The sequence below is a fragment of the Mus caroli genome, chromosome 2 (assembly GCF_900094665.2).
Source record: "Mus caroli chromosome 2, CAROLI_EIJ_v1.1, whole genome shotgun sequence".
In the NCBI taxonomy this organism is placed as follows: domain Eukaryota; kingdom Metazoa; phylum Chordata; class Mammalia; order Rodentia; family Muridae; genus Mus; species Mus caroli.
This window is the reverse complement of record NC_034571.1, coordinates 119230095-119236674: the sequence shown is the minus strand read 5'-3', so window position 1 is coordinate 119236674 and position 6580 is coordinate 119230095. Positions and strand designations below refer to the sequence as shown.

The window sequence follows — 6580 nt, the reverse complement described above, 5'->3', positions numbered from 1 at the left end:
CAGTGACATTCTTCACATTCTTGAATAAATAATCTTTTTCGAGAAAGTCATCTTAAGCAATGGTCCTATATTAATTTTAGGTAAACATAATACAATAAGGCTCCTTGAGGCTTTATTAACCTGAGTGTTCTTTGCCCTTCTCCTTCTTTGGTGACCTCTGTCCCCATTCCCTAGTTGAAATTCCTCCCCCCACCCTTGTTTTTCTGTTTACCCTTCACATCACCTGAACTCTGCCATTCCCGTCCCACTGCTCGCTGCAATCCCTTTATACTTTCCTGGTTCCTGTGGTTCTCCATATTGTATAGTCACATCTGAGGACCTAGAGCTAGTGGCTGCTGACAAGTAAGAACATGCAATGTCTGTCTTTATGGGTCTGTGTTACCTCGCTTGGTATAACATTTTCTAAGTTCATCCATTTACCTGCAAATGTTGTTTTTCTTTAGAGTTTAATACCATTCCATTAGGCTACTGCCATTTCTTAGCGACCATGAACAGAGCAGCAGTGGACATGACTGAGTGAGTGCTGAGTTTTGAGCATATGCTAAGGAGTTACTCAGCTGGATCTTATGGTAGATTTATTTTTAGTTTTTGAGGATTCTCCATACTGATCTTCACAATAATACAAGTGTATGTCTGTACATACATGTCTAAGATATAGTGTGTGTGTGTGTGTGTGTGTGTGTCTGTCTGTCTCTCTCTCTCTCTTAAAGGAAGTCATGCCACTTGGGTTGGTAATCCTTCCCACAAGAACCACAGACTAACAGAAATCCCAGAACCAGGCATGAGAAACCTCCCTCAAATAGTTGGTCAGAGTAGCCCAAGTGACTCTCCAAACAGTGCAGACCATTGCTGTTGCCCCTGCCGCCTCTCCAAAGTTGAAGGTGAGCGCCTGTTGCTGAAGACACCTCACACTTAAGACAAGGACCCAGGAGCTGGATTTAACTTGAAAGATTCGCTTCTGCAGTCTAGCTTCCATGGTAGCAGAGAATACTGTAACATTACCAAGGGAGGGAAGCAATTAATTGTCCTGCTCAACATTGGTGACACCTATGAGCCACGACAATGGCCAGCCCAGCATGACAAGTGCAATAGGTGGCACTCACATGTTGGTGGCTGCTGAGTCCTGCACAGCTTGGTCCTGGAAACTTGATTGGGGTGACCAGAGACCAAAGAAAGGACAGACACACGTACAGGAAAGCTGGGGTCAGGTGGACTGTGATCACTCGGATGGAACGGCACCAACTACAAACAACCAGCACCCGAGTGTGCTGTGGTTTACTATGTACAGCTAGCTCACGGGGAGGGGCAGCTAGTCTCCAGAGGAGGCTTCGATGGGTGAGCAGGCTCAGGCTGTAAACATCTGGGAGGAAGAAGTTGTAATCCATGCTTTCTGGACATGCTCTCAACATTTGCATATGGAGAAGCCTTCGCCAGTTAGTTCCCTTGAGTCTGAGGCATTGGTCCTTTCAATAATACATACTTACGTAGGACTTCATATGTTCCTTATGCATTCACCTGAGACTTCCTCAGCTCCTTACGCGTGGTTGCCAACAGCTGTCTAATTGGACGTAGGGTCCCTCACAGGGAGGGAAACCAGTCTTATTACCTGACGCCTAGCTAACTTCCCAGGGCTAGATAGGACATGGATCTTATAAAAGAATCTACTACCTCCACTTGGCTAGACCAGAATGATTCCTTACGATATGCTCCGTCTTATCCTTATACCCGTGTATATCCTTACACCACAGATAAGGGTAGCTACCACGATTATCAAATAAGCTTCTCTTTACAGCGAGTGGAAACCACAACTGGACATAAGGCAGAGATCAGCGGTTGGTGGGGGCCACACGGATACATCTGCAGCATGGCACCTGCATCTTTGACTCAGGGGACATAGCAGAGGAGATCTGAAAGATTGAAAGAGCTGGAACATCAGGGAGTCTGCTGAAAGACTCTTTTCAGGTATGGCTGCATAAACAAGACCTACACCATGATAACATTAATAGACATGCTAACACAGAGTGGGGAAAATCACACAGGGTCTCATCCCTAGACAGAGAATTACAGTTAACTAATGAAAACATATTCACAAAACTCCCAAATGGACTCAACAGGTTATACTTTACATTTCTGCATATGTACACATGTCTATAATAATTGTAATAATGACAACAATGAAGGCTATCAATTTGAGAGTGAGAGGGACATGGAAGGAGCTGGAGGGAGAAGAGGCAAGAGAGAAAGTGATGTAACTACACTTTAATTAAATGTATAAAACATTAATATGGAAACACAAGAGTTTCCAAACCAATCTTGAGCAAACAAATACTGCTGGAGTTACTAGCATACTTGATTTCAATTTAAAGTACAGAGCCACATATTGTAGCAACAACTGCATGGTCCTGGCACAAAAACCAGACATGTAGATCAGTGGAACAGGAGAAAGGACTCAGATTCAAGGCCATGGACTGAATCCACATGATTTTTGACAAATAAGCAAAACCAAAACCAAACCCCAAAACCAAAAGAAAAAGAAAACAACAACAGCAACAACAATAACCACCACAATAAACAAACCACACTGGAAACGAGACAGAGTCTTTAACAAATGCTGCTGGTCAAATGGATAGCTTCGTGTATAAGATTGAAACTAGATCCACATCTCTCACCCTGATAGATCAAATGTCTTAAACCTAAAGCCTTACATTCTGAAACTGCTGTAGGAGATGCCAAGGAAAATGATTCAAGACCTAGGCAGAGGCAAGGAGCACCTGCAGGGGGCTTTGCACTCAACAAATGGTTCCCATGGAAACAGCTTATACTCAGCAAAGGAGGCAGAAGCAATGGCAGAGGCAGCCCACGGAAGGAGAGAGTATTCACCAGTTATCTATGTAAGATGTGGTGATTATTCAGAATACGCATAAGAAGCCTAAATACCGAGAAAACAAGAAGTCTGATTTAAAAAACTGGATTAAAAGAACTTGATGGAAAATTCCCAATGGAGAAACAACAGCTCCCATACACATCTGGAAGTTTTCGATATCTTTAACCACCAGGGGAATGCAAGCTAAAAGTACTTTGAGGCTCTGTCTCACTGGAGTTAGGACAGATCACCAAGTAAACAAATGGCCATAATGCTGGCGCGAATATGGGAGACGCAGAACCCTCATCCACTCTTGGCAGGAGCATAAATTGGTGCATCCACTATGGAGATCTTTATGGAGGTTTTTCTTTTTTTTTTTTTCCCCCCAGAATGCTGAAAATAAAACTCCTATGTGACTCAGCTGTTCTGCCCCCATGAACATACCCAAGGAACTCCACATCCTACAGAGATACTATTTATTTACGGTTACTGCTGCACTATTCACAAACCACAAGGAAATGGAAGCAGCGTAGATGCCCATACACAGTGAAAACGTAGTCCATATCCACAATGGGATTTTATTCAGCTATAAAGGTAAGGCAGCTATGAAACTAGCAGGCTAAGTGGATGGAACTGGAAAGTATTTTAAGAGAGGAAGCAGCTTCAGAGAGACAGAGCCCACATGTTCTCTCTTACACACGATCCCTAGCTTCTAGTTTTCACACATGTGCGTTGTGTGGGAAGGAGTGTGTGTACAGACAAGAAACTAGAAAAAGGCCGTGTATGAGTGTGTGTGTGTGTGTGTGTGAGAGAGAGAGAGAGAGAGAGAAGACACTAGAAAAAGACTCTCTCTCTGTGTGTATGAGAAAAGACACTAGAAAAGACTGTGTGTGTGTGTGAGAGAGAGAGACAGAGAGACAGAGAGACAGAGAGAGAGAGAGAGAGAGAGAGAGAGAGAGAGAGAGAGAGAGAAAAGACACTAGAAAAAGACTGTGTGTGTGTGTGTGTGTGTGTGTGTGAGAGAGAGAGAGAGAGAGAGAGAGGGCTCTTTAAACAGGGGTTGTAGAACATAAGCACATGTTGGTGAAAAAATACTGGGGGTGGAAAAGTCTAAGTCGGGAGAGGGGCAAGAAAATGGAAGAGAGGCAGTGATGGGGAGGGTCAGCCATAACAATGTGTGAAAAAGCCATCAGGAAACCTGATACTTGATAAACTGATTCACAACACTTTCAAGGGTGGTGCCCTGTGCATAGGGATAAAACTGCTCCCAGAAGCCATCGGCTATGAAACGAAAATCCCAGTGCCAGATGTGAATGACCACTCTAGGAGCTGTTGGTCAGGGAGGTTGTCTGAGGCTGTCAAGACAAGACGGGCAATGAGGGGAGGCTGTAGGTTGCCCCGCAGAACTAGAGAATGAGATCCTATTGCTGAAAACACCATTATGTTGTGGCTATCGGTTACGGAGAAAGCCAATTGCAGCAAGCTTGAAAGCTTCTCAGAGGGCCAGAAGATGCTACACAGGCCGCTGAGGGAAACCCACCACCCACAGACGCATACAACTGTGGGTCTTGTGTGCAACAGTACTGACTAGTTAGGGATGATAGGGGCCATAGCAGCAAGTCTGTTAGGAAGTAACCAACTGCTTGCTGATTGGACAGAGGCTTGATCTGGTACTTAAATCCGGTCAGAGCTCATGGCTGTAGAGGTCATAGACTCTATGAGAGAAGCCACTGTTTTGATAAATGAACCTGATATGCCCATCAAATTGCCGTCCTCATGACCATGTTTATGCCCATAGAGAGTGCTGTGGTTAGCTTCGATGGAGACGTTTCTTTAAAAAAATATTAAGATGGCTTTCTATTTATTTATTTTACTGTGTGTGTGTGTGCATGTGGGGGGGGGGCAGGGTGTGCCAAGTTGTGAGTGTGAATGAAGGTCAGACGACTGTGAGAGGTGGTTCTTGCCTTCCACCATTTCGACTCCAGGAGTGGAACTTAGGTTGTTGGGATTGACGCAAGTGCCCTCACCTTCTGAACCTTCTCACCAGCCTGAGAAGGTCCTTTTTGGCAGTAGGCAGTGGGTGGAGACTCAGTGACTGTCGGAGGCTCAGCTGTAAATAGAAAATCTGCATTACCTCTCCAAGGCCTGTGGGATGTTGCAGACAGGGCAGAAAGGATGTGAGAGCTGGCAGAAATAAGGAAGGGCTGGAGTCCATCATGTGGACTTCTAGGCATGGCACGGATGAGGGATTCTGAAACTTCCTGAGTCTGTGATCACCTGCATGGGTCCTGTCAGGCTGCGGGGCGTGTCATGGCACCCCACCTCTCTCTGAGGGTTTGTAGGTCGTTAATGGATGATGTAAGGGTGAGGCAGATTTTCTTTGGTGCTGGAATCACTGACTCCGTATTCAAGTTCCTGTAAACAAACCCTCACTTATGCTCAGTAGGCATCATTAAGAAACTCATCAGGCCATTAAAAAAAAAAAAGACATGGAGGGCTGCAGAGATGGCTAAGCAGTTAAGAGCACTGGCTGCTCTTCCAGAGGTCCTGAGTTCAAATCCCAGCAACCACACAGTGGTTCACAACCATCTGTAATGGGATACAATGCCCTCTTCTGGTATGACTGAAGATAGCTACAGTGTACTCATAAAAATAAAATCTTAGAAATAAAAAAGACATGGAAATAGAAGGGAGTTAGGTTAGGAAGGGAATTAATGAGAATGGGAGGGGTCAAGAGAGGGCAAGGGGTGAATGTGTTTGATATATACCAGGCACTTGTATGAAAAGGTCATACTGAAGCCTATTACTATGCATAATTAATATATGCTAATAACATTTAAAAGTAGTCATGGTTTGGGTGGATGTATTCTGGTCTCCTACAGCCTTTTTTTGGGGGGGGGTAGGGGTGGAATATTCTTAGTGCTTCAGTACTTTCCTTCCCTTATTAAATTAGTTTATGGTTACCTACTATATTAAAAAAAAAAAAAAAACAACAACAACCAGGATTTGGGAGGTCAATGGCAACGATAGTAGCTCACATGAGCCTGAGAGACCCATAGAGGCTCCGAGGGGATGCGTGGATTTGGAGGAAGACTGCAGAACCTGCAGTTTCTCCCACATAGCTGAAAACGGCAGCTCTCATGGGAAGATGTGTTTAAAACGTGGTCTCATAAAATTGGAAGGAAAGATGTCAGAACAGAGCCACACTTAGAGCAAAGCAATGAAACTAGAATCCAAGAGACAGGTTGGGAGCGAGGCTTCAGTATGTCAAAGAACATTTGGTTGCTGAGTGGGGCAGATCCTTGGCCGCCGGAAGGCTCAAGCTGGTGGACCCTGCCCACAGCAATGAGCCGCTGCTGTAGTTGGTGCTGCTAGTCCTGTTGTTGGGGGTGGGTGGGTGAGGTGGGGTTTGGGGCATGACTGGGGCTGCCTGCAATAAGTACGGTAGTCCATGGTCATACCTGGGGAGCTAGTGGGGAAAGCCGGAGGAGCATTCATTGCAGAGAGGTGTGCAGTGTCCTGGAGCTGGCGCAGATCCCTCCTCCAGATGCTCAGCCACTTCACAAGATCATCCCCTTTTTGGGCAGCAGAAACCTTGAACCAGACCAATGACTCACCGCAATAAGTATTTGCATGTAAAGCTGTTTGGGAACAAACACACACACACACACACACACACACACACACACACACACACACCACACACACACACACACA

The 6580-nt window shown here is 45.2% G+C and overlaps 1 long non-coding RNA gene across 1 annotated transcript in view; it reads left to right on the top strand.

The window, feature by feature from the left end:
• The first annotated feature begins 254 nt into the window (after positions 1-254).
• Positions 255-6580, top strand: part of LOC110289577 — a 9640-nt gene continuing 3314 nt past the window's right edge. The window contains exons 1-3 of the long non-coding RNA XR_003835162.1: positions 255-342; positions 1793-1962; positions 3253-3457. This is a non-coding gene — a long non-coding RNA (uncharacterized LOC110289577). The remainder of the gene's footprint in view (positions 343-1792; positions 1963-3252; positions 3458-6580) is intronic.